General features: G+C 32.4%; 1 pseudogene; it reads right to left on the bottom strand.

Moving 5' to 3' along the window:
• Positions 1-5,259: 5,259 nt before the first annotated feature.
• LOC120067541 (uncharacterized) overlaps positions 5,260-14,759 on the bottom strand; it is a 57,142-nt pseudogene continuing 47,642 nt past the window's right edge.

The following is a 14,759-nucleotide window of genomic DNA, read 5'->3' on the forward strand; positions in this document are numbered from 1 at the left end:
TCGTATTCAGTCAGGGCTTCAACCAAATTCTCCACCAAGTCTCCATCATTCTTGACAACTTCCCACCACCTTTGTTATTGGAACCTTTTTTTAGCTAAAGCAATTGACACTTATTGGCTTCTAACTTTTCTTTTCTTTTTCTTTTGACTTTTTTTGGTTGGTTAGAATGAATTTTGGATTATTCTAATTATGAAAATTGAAAACACTAATTGAAAAGTAGTGTTCTTCCGGTGAAACTTAACCGAAGATTGAAGCTTCCACAGAACAAGAAAAAACTATATGTATTTTCATCATCTTAATAAAGAGTTGACATTGTAAGTAGTGACTAGGTAACGTACTATATATAGCTAAATTTCATCTATGTCCCAATTTCATTAGTTCGATACTTATATGTTAGTGTCGTCTTTAGAATAAGAGGTAACATTTTTCTTCTGTTTCCTTCCATTTTACTACTTTTTAAAGGAAATTTAGTATTTTTGTGCATGAAAATTAAAAATTAATGAGGTCGATTGTTGTAGTTGGACTATCTAGAGATAATGTGTTGTTTTGTGTTGCAAGTTGCAAGTGCATTATCTAATTAAGATAAATTTTTAATATTAGACATGATCTCAAACAAAAAAATAATAAAAATAATTTTATTTTCATAAAAAACACTAGTTTTTTAAAAAATAAAAATAAAAATAAAATAATTAAAAATGCTCATATTTCCAAACTTGTATTTTTTTTAAAATTAAATATATAATTTTGCTCTTACTTTTATAGTGTTTTTTTAATTACTTTTAGGATGGTTTTTCAATATAAAAGTTCTAAATCTATTACTTTTAAGTCTCGTTTGATAATTATTTTATTTTTAATTTTTATTTTTAAAATTAAACATAGCAAAATTAAAAGAAAATAAAACATAAAACATATCATTGAACAAATAAAATACTGTTTTTTCAAGTTATTTTAAAAATTACAAGAAGTAAGACTTTCTGGTTAAAAAAACAACTTTCTTTTTCTTTTGTCTTTTCTTCTTTTTTTTTTCAGTAGATAGGTTGGTTTACTGTTAATGAGCCACAATAGTGCAAGGATGATTGGACAACGGTCTAATTTCTAGGTTCAATCGTGAAAAATATTTAAACTAAAATTCTATTCCAATAATATCGAAACACAAAATAATTAATTAAAATATACGTCATTTAGTTTTATATATTGACATGTATACCCTTCCTAACAATAACAAAATTACAAAATATTTAAAATTAAAATTAAATCAAAATTTCAAACCTACCATAAATATAGGAATTAGAATCTAATCTAGTGATTAAAAATTCTCAAAATTGAAGGAATTTTATATTGAAAATGAATCCGAAATTATTCCAAAAATAAAGAAAAAGAAAAGAATATTGTATGAAGGCAAAAAAAAAAAAAAACCCTAAAACGTGTATGCACATATACAATATTTGGAAACAAACAAAAGTAAAATCAATATGAACACATAAATAACCCTCCACCAATAAATACAACATATAAATATTTTATTTTTTTCAAGCAAGCTTATACAGTAAGGTGTATATAGTCCGAGTTGGGTCGGGTTGGAAGATTTTTGTGTACCAACTCAAAAATTCGGGTTGGCTAATAATGAACCTATTAGTTCTTTTTTGGAGAGTCAACCCAACCCAATCCAAAATTTCCGGGTTGGGCCGGGTTGGGTCACCAGTTCTTTTTTTTTTTAATTTGATTTTTTTTTTAACTTTTATTTATATATATATTCGGGTCGGGTCGGATTGACCCGATCCTGAAATGGGGTAACCCAGACCCAACCCGAATTTAATATTATTTTTAACATTTTTAACTCAACCCAACCCAAAATAAAATCTAACCCAACCCAACCCTTGCGGTTTGGGTTGGGTAGTTCGGGTTGGTTGGGTTACCGGGTTTTTTTAACACCCATAATATACAGAGCCTTTCAAGCTCACATTTGGATTGAAACACAAATCTTTCTTTTATGTATGAAATTAAAGGAGGTAGAATCCAACCAAATCAACAAATCTAACATCCTTTCGGCTACCATTTGTATCACTGTTACTAATATACGTAGACAGTGTGTTTGTAGTTACATCTATTGGATCACATGCGTTACTATGTATGCACTGTGAATTTGAGACACTGTCAGTATCAATAACTTTACACAAATCATTTACTAACTCTTCTAATGGTCTATTGCAGTTCTGATTATAGAGTTAATTCAACTCATTCCTATACAGGTAAGTCGAGAAATAACTTGGTTGGCTGTATTAAGTTGTAACTCAACACCAATACTCTCTAAGATGAATGATATTGGTGTCAAGAGGGACATGAAAAGAAGCTAATTTGAATCCATCATAACGGTTATTCAAATCCTATCTACCTCGGTATAACAAAGTAATTAGAAGCATCGGCACAATAATCAAAATGTATTGACAAAATGAACTTCAGAAGAAAAATAATAAATAAAAAAATATAAAAACACATAGCAAACTAAAAAGAAAGAAAAAAAGAGTACGCAGAAAATATAAATTCAACAAATAATAACGAATAAATACCAACAAATCAATGGTTTTGATCAATGTTGCAAGCCAATGAGATTGCTAATTATGCTAATACAACACAATAAATGCAAGAATGAGGAACGACAGTAACAAATTCATCCCTATTACCCATCCTATTTTTTTTAATCGATCAAAACATTAAAAATACTAAAAATATATGATTTAAAATATCAAATATGCAAAAGAAAAAAAAAATGAAAAGCTAAAGCGGGAATTGAAAAAATATAAATCCAGTTTGTTGAGATATTGTAAATCTAAAGAAATAAATCTAATAAAAAACCCCACAGTCGTCAGGAGAAGTAACAATTACCATCGGGCTAACCTTTCCGGACGGCAAAGAAATCGTCGGCAACACCGTTGGGGTATCATCGTCGGGGAAACCTTTCCCGACGGTTGGAAAGCCCTGTCATAGGAAAAAAGAATTATCTCGACGGATAAGAATGAGGCGTTTCCCCGACCCTAAAGGAAGCCGTTAGGAAAAAGGAATAAGGCCCGACGGTCGATCATCGGAATTGGTAGGTTAACCCGACGCTCATCCTTCGGGATTTAAGCTTTCGCTCGACAGTCGAGCATCGGCATTTATGGTAAGCCCGACGGTCTTCTGAACCGTCGGGATTAGTTTTTATCTCGACGGGTTTTGACGCCGTCGGGCTTTTCAATTTCGACCGACGGTGATGTAGACCACCGAGAGAGTTATAACGTCGGGCGATGTCTTTATCCCGACGGTGCATAGAGACCGTCGGGATAGTTTTAAATCCAGATGTTATGTAGTCATCGTCGGGAGTTCGTTGCCTGACTCCTTGCCGTAGGAAATTCTTGAAATAAACAAATAAAAAGATTTAAATGCCTCTTTAAATCTATTTATTTTTTTTTTAGATCTGTTTTTTTTTTCTCCAAATGTCATACCTGTCTGAATCTTATAAATATCAATCAACTAAATTAAGATTGCCAAAATGAAGTACATATCCATAATAGATTAATAATATATTAAAAACTTTAATCCATGAGTTCTATAACATCCATAATTACATCGACAATTACATCCACAATGACAATGTAAAACCTAAATACACTTCTTGCCTAGAGATGTATCTTCAATAAAAATCTCCAGATACCTACATAATACAAATTTAAATAAGTTTAATACTCGATAATATATCAATCTCAACTAAACAAATCACGTTACCTCAATCATAAATAAACCTACAAACCAAGAACTCAATCATAAACAAACAAACTCAATCAAAACTTAAACTTAACATACTTGTACTTAAATATAGATATGCAATCAACTGAAACAAACTAACTTACACAATCAAACTAACTTACAACTTAAACTTAACATACTTGTACTTAAATATAGATATGCAATCAACTGAAACAAACTAACTTACACAATCAAACTAACTTACAGAGTCTAACTAACTTACACAATCAACTAAAACAACCCTCCCCCATCCCCCAAAATTACTCAATGGTAATAAACAAACTAGCTTACATAATCAACTGAAACACTCCCCCTCCCCCTCCCCTCCCCCTCTCCTCCCCAAAATTATTCTCAATGGTGATAAACAAACTAATTTATACAATTAAACAAACTAACTAACTAAAACAAATTAACTAATACAATTAACTGAAATATCCCCTCCCCCACCCCCCACCCCCCACCCCCCACCCCCCAAACTTATTCTCAATCGTAATATACAAACCATCTGAAACACTTATATGTTTATGTTGTTACCATAACTACAGGATAACAACACATACACAATCATCTAATTTAGCATAAAATAAAATTCAAACTCAACTTCAGGATAACAACATTGACTATACTTTACATAACTATACGCTTGTGTTGTTATCATAACTGCAGGATAATAATATACACAATCTTACAATTAAGTTTACTAAAAAAGTCGAAGAGCTCATACATAGTTCGATCTATCTTTCATGAGCTGTAAGAGCATAACTTTCATATCCTCCATCTCAGCTTGTCTTTTGGCATCCTGTTCATCCAATCTAGCCTTTAAGAAGTATATTTCTTGTTGCTGCCCCTCTAGAATTCTTGATGAAGATGCACTAGACGATGATTCCCTAGATTTTTTTACTTTCTTACCCTTCGGTGTCCTACTAAGGCCCACTCCTGGGCCCAACACCTGCTCACATATTGGGAGGATTCTCTCAGCTTAACCATTTGACTCTACATAAATAATTAAAACTAATTATTATATGACAATTGTATATGAATAAAGTTACATTGAGGAATAAAAACTTACATATGCATCATTCGCAGCCTGATTAACAAAAGAGTTATCACTCCTACAGTGTGTTTGCCTAAATAAATCCACTAGGTCCTCTAGAAGTCTATCCTCATTTCTTTCATCTCTATTGAACCTTGTCTCAATTCCAGTTATGTACAAAGAACAAAATTCCAACGATTCATTCACTATATATGCTTCTCCTATAGAACCCTCAAGATGTGCTTTGTTTCTTACATATTGTTTCGCTGTCCGTAAGCTTCTTTCAATAGGGTGCATCCAATTATAACTAACTGGACCTGTAACTTTTGTTTCATAGGACAAATGGATTGCTAGGTGCACCATTACATCAAAAAATGCTAGTGAAAATATTTTTTCTAACTTACAAAGTATGATTATAATGTTTCTTTGTAATTGATTCAAATCCCCTATAGATATTGTTTTTGCACATAGATCACAGAAAAGTTTGCATAACTCAACGATAACAATGGCACGTCTTTTTTCAAATATGCTCGAACACCAATTGGAAGAAGCCTCTGAAGCAGAACATGCGAGTCGTGAGTTTTTGGCCCCCATATCTTTCCATCTTTATCATTCACACATCTTGATATATTGGATACAAACCCATCATAAAATTTGACTGATTTGATCCACTTACAAAATGCAACCTTATCATTAGTAGTCAATGCGTATGCAGGGTGTGGCTTTACAACTTTGTCTCCTACCTTTTGCAGGTGTAGTTCTTTCCGTATATTTAGATCTTCTAGATTCAGACGAGCATTAGTTGTATCCTTATTCTTTCCCTCAATATTTAATAATGTGCCTACCAAATTATCACAAATATTCTTTTCAATATGCATAACATCCAACTTATGTCTCAATAAAAGTTTCGACCAATATGGAAGTTGGAAAAATATACTTTTTTTTATTCCAATTTAAACTTCGTTTCTATTTTTTATCACATTTATCTGGATGTTTGCTAAGCACGGGAAAATTTAACAAATTCACCTCTCGTAAGATATCTTCTCCATCCATGTCAACTGGAGGAGGTCTACGTTCCACTTTTCAATCAAATTGTTTACTTTTATGCCAACTGTGATTATCTAGAAGATAACGTCGATGCCTTATAAAATATTGTTTTCCTCTTAGCCTCATTGATGATGTATCCTCTTTACAAATAGGGCATGTTTGGTAACCTTTGTTACTCCATCCAGATAAGTCACCATACGCAGGGAAGCCGTTAATAGTCCACAATAACCAAGCACGTAGTTGAAAGTATTCGTTGCTAACATAATTGTAAGTGTGCACACCATAATTCCACAACTCCTTTAACTCTTCAATCAATGGCTGTAAGTAAATGTCAATTTCTTTTCTAGGAGATTTTAGACCGGGTATAAGAAGGGAGACAATGAAATTGTCTCTTTCATGCATTTCCAAAGTGGCAAATTGTAAGGAAGGAGCACACTGGCCACATACTATATGAAGTACTCATATTCCCAAATGGATTGAATCCATCTGAAGCTAGTCCTAAACGAACATTATGTGGGTCTGAAGCAAACTGAGGAAACTCACGATCAAAATGCTTCCACCCTTCAGCATCAACTGGATGTCGCAACACTCCACTAGTTTCAACACGTTTATCTTTATGTCACCTCATTTCAGGTGCAATATGCTTAGATGCAAACAATCGCTTCAATCTTGGTATTAAAGGAAAGTGTCATAAAATTTTATGTGGAATCTTTTTACTTTTTCCATATTCAACTTTGTACCGAGATTCACCACATACTAGACACTGTTCCAAATCAACAAATTCTTTCCAATATAGGATGCAATCGTATTTGCAAGCATGAATACACTCATAACCAAGTCCTAAGTCATGTAATTTTCTTTTAACTTCATAAAATGAACTAGGTATAGATGCTGGGAAATGCTTCTTTTAACAATTCAAGTAACAAATCAAACGGCTTGTTACTCCAACTGCTAAAAACCTTAATATGCATCAATTTCACCAAGAACAACAATGACAAGAAATTTGTACAACCAGGGTACAACTGGTTGCGTGCTTCATTCATTAAGTCTTCAAATAAGCTTGAATTGTTATCTCTTTCTTGGGCATTAGTCTGTATCTCATCCTCATTTTCTTCTTTATTTACATCAGCAATTGGACACTATAGATCATTTATAATATTCAAAATTTCATTTTCTTCATCTATGACATTCATCTTTGTCGTACTTAATCTATCATCATGTGTCGATTGAGATGTGTGACTATCGTATCCCCTAAACAAGTCGAATGGGTCTCCATAATTTACCCATTGATGATAAGATGGAGAAATTTCATTAATGAATGTCGTTCAACTCCATCTATTGGCTTCTACCTAGCATTCATACATTTCTGCATGGACATCTTGTTTTTCCTGACTTATTAACATGAAGTTTTGCAACATCAAGGAATCAATATACTCCTTCTGCATACTCAGTTGATAACTTATTCCTAATCTTAATCCACTCTTTATCAATTCTTAATAATATATGCGATAAATTGAATCTGTATGATTTAGACAATTAGTTATATTAGAACATATAGTTCCAATTACTAACTTTTAATTTCATTTCATTTACTTCTTGTTTGTAGTTATGAATGATTAAAAGTACGTTTAAGTGTGATTTTGAAAATGACAAAAGTCATTTTAACTATTTTAGAATCACTCCTAAATATATCCTTATTCCTCTTTTGATCCTATACAATTTGTGTTGGGGTTGATGCCCTCATGTCTCATGTCCTGTAGTAAACAGTTTGTACAAATGCTTGTGTTGTATAATATATGATATTTACTTCACATCTTGTATTTTGCTCAGTTGCTTATTTTATCTGCTTTACCACAAACCAATAAACATAAAATCCCTGGTTATTTGTATGTGGCTCAAGCATGTATGTGTTGACATACGAGTGAATCATGTCTTGAGTGATAACCAAAATGGTCTGTAGTATATGGATATAGGAGGGAAACCTTATCCTGCTAACGCTACGAATGCGGCCCGCTTTGTGGAATGGTCACAAATATTGTGACTTGTCACAGATGATCTGATCCTGATCATTCGTGTTGGGGACATGCGAGTGGGGGTGTCCTATACAAAGAGTTTGTATAAGACTTGACCATAAAGTGTTAACATCTTGTTATATAACATCGTTCATGATAGAGACTTCACTTCATTAGGATAACCATATGTAACATGACCTCAATCCTAAGTGAGTTGGGAACTCCTACCATTGAGGGCGGTCATTTGATTTGTATGGGTGCGAGTGGCCAGGTCGCCGAATAAAACCTACCATTTTGGGGATTCGTCTGATTTGGGAGTTAGGAATTCAGCTACACAAGATGGAATTCATTTCTTCCCCAAGGCAGGGGTAAATAGATAGATAGCTCCCTTAAGGGCTGATTCCAGGGCTTGAACGATGTGGCACTACACACCTTCTCTTGGCCCGAGAGGTGTTCACACATAATTGGACTATATTAAGTCCCCTAGGTAGCTTGGATAAAGTCGAAAATCAGTGTTTGAGTTAATTTGAAATGTTCAAATTGACAAGAGGAAGTTTGATTATATACGATATAATTGGACTGGTTAATTATATATGATATAATTGGCTAAATGTATGAGATACATTATTTTGGAGGAAATTAGATATAAATATGATTTATATCAAGTAGAGGAGAAAATACTATAGTAGATATGTGATATCAAACTATAGGATAAAAATATAATATGATTATATTTATTATTAATTAATTGGTTAATTATATGATAATTAAGCCAATTCTTTACGTTCGGACGTGGGTTAGTGGAGCAGCGTCGGTTATTGTAACCGATGAATTAAAATGAAAATTTTTTTCATTTTTGAAAAGTTTGTCAAACCGTCTAAAAAGAAAAAGAGATGGCACTGGTGAAAAGTAATCGATTGCTTAAGTATTTCGAGAGCCTATACGATAGTCACTCTCTGACTAAACAATCGTCCACCTCGTGCCTAAACGATCACACACTAGTTCCTACACGATCGGATAGCTTCCCTAAACGATCGTATAGTGTGTCGAGTTTGCTAAGCGATCGTATATTATTTCCTAAACGATCGTTCAGTATCGTGTAGTTTCTCCTAAACAATAAGCATCGTGCTATACAACAGCGTCTTTTTCTCTCCCACTTGCTTATCGTCTACACGATCCGTGCTTCTTCCTTCCTCTACCAAATTCATCAAAGACCATGCTTTGGGTTCTCGCTCCGAGAATACCTGGGGCTCTTTTCTAGTGGTGTCGTCCCCACGACGTTTGTGTTCGTGCGGTTGTTCGGACATTGGTTGATCGGGTAGAGGTTTCCGCTGCATTGAGTTCCGAAGTTTGAAGAATGTCTTCAACTGGAAATAGTTATAAAAGTAGATATAAGGGTAGAAAGGCTTGAGATGTTTGGAGATAGTTTCAAAATGCTAGTTGAAGTTCTAGAGGTTGAAGCCAGATTATTGTAAAGACAACCAAATGATATCCACTCAGATAGAGATTTATAGTTGAAGCCAAATTGATGACAAAATCAATATTAGTACTATCATTCTTATCATTCTTATGAGAACGACGATGAAAGGATGAAGAAGAAGAAGAAGAATTAGCGAGAGAGGGAAGAAGAAGAATCGGTGATTTAAATCGAGTTTTTTCTGATGGTTGTCTGCCACCGTGGGATATGTCTTAAGCAATCCCGATAGTTTTCTGACACGATCGTCGACAGAAAATCACCAATTCCCAAATGAAAATTAGAATCCCTGACGGTTGATTGAACACCGTCGGGAATACAATAAAGACCGACAATTTTTTGACACCACTGTCGGGGCAAAATCACCAATTCTCAAAAGGAAAATTAGAATCCCTGACAGTTGACTGAACACCGTTGAGAATACAATAACGACAGACGGTTTCCTGACACCACCATCGGGGAACCTTCCCAAATTCCCAAAAAAGATTTTATATTGCTTAGAAATCCCGACGGTCGACTAAAAACCATCGGGAGTTGGACTTATCCCAATGGATCCTGTTGTACCGTCGGCCAATGATTCTGCAATTCCTGTAAAAACTTTTAAATATTTATTTTAGAACTTAGAATCTCGACGGTTGCATTGTGTTGTCGCGCTTTATAAAGAAAAGTCGACGGTTTCATGCTTACCGTCGGGGGAGCTTAAAAAATCACAATAGATTTTGCACACCACGCTCGAAGGTCGAGTAGTAATCGTCGGGTTTGCTTAGAATGCCCAACGGTGTTTTCTTATCGTTGGGAGAGATTAAAAAGCCCGACGGTCTTCTAGTGGATGGTCGGGAAAATTTGAAATCCCGACAGTCTGTTCGCGGACCGTTGGGAGTAAATTTTTATCCCGACCCCTTGTTTGGACCGTCGGGATTGGTAGAAACCGCCGATGGTTTTTTGGTCGTCGGAATTAATGTCGTTGGGAATTACATAAATTCTTGTAGTGAAAAAAAAATAGTTTCATTTTCATAAAAAAACACTAGTTTTATAAAAAAAAAAAAAAAAAAAATTAAATTCTCATATTTACAAACTTGTAATTTTTAAAAAAATAAATATATAATTTTGTTCTTACTTTTATAATGTCTTTTTAATTACTTTTAGGATGCTTTTTCAATATAAAAGTTCTAAATCCATTATATTTTAAGCCTTGTTTGGTAACCATCTTATTTTTGCAAATTAAACATATTTCATCAACATTTCTTATAATGATTTACATCTTTCTTAAGTACAATCGTTGAATTCTTAGTTAAATTCTAAGAACAAAAACAACTCTTTGAAAGCTTTTTTTTTTTAATTCTCAAATTTTGGCTTTATTTTTTAAATTATTAGTGAAAAGTAGATGACAAAAAAAGAAACTTGAAGGTAGGGTAGTGTTTATAAGCTTAATTTTAAAAAACAAAAGTAAAAAATAAAATGATTATCAAACGAGATTTAATTTTAAGGGTACCTTTTTAAACTTATTTTTCTTTTAATTCAACCATTATAATGGTACAAAAATCAATTGTGAATGAAACTCTATCGACGTAGTTTTTTTAAGCGGTAATAGGGAGGTTAAGATGTACCTTTTCTGTTTAATAATTTAAGAGATTTTAAACATACCGGTTCTAGTTTAAGAAATTACTTCAACAAAATTTTCAAATTAAAATATTTGCAAAATAAGTCTAAACTCTATTGACTCATGTCTGGCACTTTTATCTTAAAAATTTTCCATTTTTAGATTTGTGTGCAACAAAAAAAAATTATTACGATCTTATTTTAGAGAAATTATTTTAAATGATAAAACTGATGAAAATATTTATAAATAATAGTAAAATATCATTGTCTATTATCACAATAGATTACTGTCTATGTCGATTATGATATATATTAGTCTATCGCGGTCTATCTTAATAGATAAACAGTTAAATTTTATTATATTTATAAATATTTTTGTCATTTTTCTATATTTGAAAAACAGCCTCTTATTTTATTTTATTTTTTTAAAAAAATAGTTGGTGAGTTTTGTTAGCAAAACTAAAAGAAAATAAAATGTAAAACATACCATAGAATAAATAAAATACTGTTTTTTCAAGTTATTTTAAAAATTACAAGAAGTAAGACTTTCTGGTTAAAAAAACAATTTTTTTTTTTTTTTTTTCATGAGATAGGTTGGTTTACTGTTAATGAGCCACAATACTGCAAGGATGATTGGACAATTAGTTTTAAATATTGACAGGTATACCCTTCTTAACGATAACATAATTACAAAATATTTAAAATCAAAATTTAACCAAAATTTCAAACCTACCATAAATATAGGAATAGGAATCTAATCTAGTGATAATCTCAAAATGGAAGGAATTTTATATTGAAAATGAATCCAAAATTATTCTAAAAATAAAGAAAAAGAAAAGAATATTGTATGAAGGCAAAAAAAGTCCCTAAAACGTGTATGCACATATACAATGTCTGGAAACAAACAAAAGTAAAATCAATATGAACACATAAATAACCCTCCACCAATAAATACAACCTATTTTACACATTTGGATTGAAACACAAATCTTTCTTTTCAAGTATGAAATTCAAGGAGATAGAATCCAACCAAATCAACAAACTTGACATCCTTTCGACCACCTCTATGAACGATATTTGTGTAACATTATACGTAAACAATGTGTTTGCAGTTACATCCATTGGATCACATATATTACTATGTATGCACTATGAATTTGAGACATTGTCAACACCAACAACTAATACACAAATCATTTACTAATTTTTCTAAAATAATTGACATATATGTCACATTCTGACTATAGAGTTATTCAACTCATTCCTATATAGGTAAGTCGAGAAATAAGTTGGTTGGCATACATTAAGTTGTAACTCAACACCAATACACTCTCTAAGTTGAATGATATTGGTGTCAAAAGGGACATGAAAAGAAGCTAATTTGAATCCATCATAACAGTTATTCAAATCTCATCTACCTCTATATAACAAAGTAATTAGAAGCATTGACATAATAATCAAAACGTATTGACACAATGAACTTCTGAAAAAAAATAAAAAAAATAAAAATATAAAAACACATAGCAAACTAAAAAGAAAGAAAAAAAGAGTACGTAGAAAATATAAATTCAACAAATAATAACGAATAAATACCAGCATATCAATGGGTTTGATCAATGTTGCAAGCCAATGAGATTGCTAATTATGCTAATACAACACAATAAACGCAAGAATGAGGAACGATAGTAACAAATTCATCCCTATTACTCATCCTATTTTTTTTAATCGATCAAAACATTAAAAATATTAAAAATATATGATTTAAAATATCATATATGCAAAAAAAAAAAAAAAAAAGGAATGAAAAGCTAAAGCGGGAATTGAAAAACTATAAATCCAGTGAGTTGAGATATTGTAAATTTTAAAAAATAAATCTAAAAAAAAAAAAACCCACAACCTACAAAAATAGGCTGCCCAACAACCCACAAAAATATGAACTCAAAAAGGGAAAATTAAAAATTTAACCAACGTCCAGTAGTCCCTTAGAGGGTACATACGGATTAAAAAACATATCCTACAAATGCGGTCTTTCACACTTCAGACATTATTCATGAAAAAAAATCAAAATAGAGATCAATTAAATCCCTATCCTTGTTTTAGACATTTGGTGCAATTTGTCTTAGGTCTAGTTGCACAAATAACAATCAAACCTAAAATAATAAAAAAAATGTAGAACAAAGATGAACATATTAAGGATATGACACAAAATTAGCATCAGATATCACTGATAGCAGCTATCAGTGATAGCAATATAGGTAAATGACTAAAAAGCCCACATGCAGCCCACCATTTCACGCTTCTTCTTCCGATTTTCTCAAATTTAAAACTATCACTGATAGCAACTAACAACGATAGCAAATGATAGCAGCTATCACTGATAGCCACTGATAGCTACTATTGATTGCTATCGTTGATAGTTATTATAAGTGATAACTTTCAATTTAGGAAATATTAATACAACCTTAGAATAGTAACACTTGAATTATCACCTTAAAATAGTAGCCTTAAAATCTTTTTGTCTTTTTCTCATTTCTTACTTTTACACAAAAGAGGAAATCTTATCTAGACACGTCACTTTCGTTTTGGCTTGCCCACATGGGTTATGTTGAAGATATCCAACTATGAGCAACGTCTCCTAATAGGGTGTCAAAGCTTACTCATTCCTCAGGGTACTTTAGCTTAGAGGGAAACTATAGATATCATAGTTGCCCTAAGTTAATCATAACCCCAAGAAAGAGGAGTAATCCCCTTAAAAAATAACATACAAACTTGTTTTTACTCTACCACATGCTTTGCCTTTTACAAACTTTCTTTTACTTCATAACATGCTTGCCTTTTACAATACAAAACAAGAGTTTGGTAAAAACTTAAACATGCATTACTAGGTTGAGCTTTCAGTCACTTAACATCTATCACCTAGGTGTTTTGGGATGACAACAAAAATATAAGCCAAATAATACAATTCTAAGCATGCAAGACCTAATTTCGTTAGACAAAGGACTTAGGTGTGCATGAGAGATAAGAAAATTTTTTAAAACGGGCCAAAAGCATGATCATGCTCTTCAAACATAATTTCGTGCAAACGTAATCACAAAGAAGGTGTGTCATCAACTATTCATCATAACAATCCAAGCAAAAGAGCAAGCAAGCAATTCAAGCACACAAACACATTGCTTAAGGACCCCAAGCTATCACAACATACCCCATCCCCAACTTAAAATGATACATTGTCCCCAATGTGTCTCTAATCTAAACCCAATAAAAATAAAAGGGCCAAGGGGCAAGAAAACCTCCCCTGAAGATGTTTATGTGCACGAAATGGTGGTATAAGGGCTCACGCATGAATTGATATTCTTCTTCTTTTAGGGTAATGGAAGAGAACCTACTAAATAAAAAGAAGAAGCTAAGCTACAAAAGTAGTAAAGGAAAGTAGTAATTTTTTTTCACTTAGCTCCCTCTAGTTAGGACAAATTTTTAACTTCAGTTGCTCAACGTGACATGTCCCCTGTCAAAACACAAAGAAATTCTCGTACTTCTCTATTCCCTTCTTAGATGAGTCAATATAGCCTAGTAAGGCTATAAGGATCTTCGTATTTTGAAGAGAACCAAATAGTTTGAATTTTTACTTTTTTTAATAAGGAAAAAAAAGGAAAAAAGAAAGAATAAAAAGACTCAAATGACCAAAAAGAGTTGAAAGAAAGAAAAAACTCAACAAACTCGTATGGACTAGGAGAGAAAAAATAAAAAATATACGCAATATTAAGCGTTAGAACAAGGCGAGTGTTGGGTTGTATGTCCTAAAACTCATAGTTTT

This window comes from Benincasa hispida, chromosome 12 (assembly GCF_027475165.1).
Source record: "Benincasa hispida cultivar pf3 chromosome 12, pf3_genome.v1.1, whole genome shotgun sequence".
Lineage (NCBI taxonomy): Eukaryota > Viridiplantae > Streptophyta > Magnoliopsida > Cucurbitales > Cucurbitaceae > Benincasa > Benincasa hispida.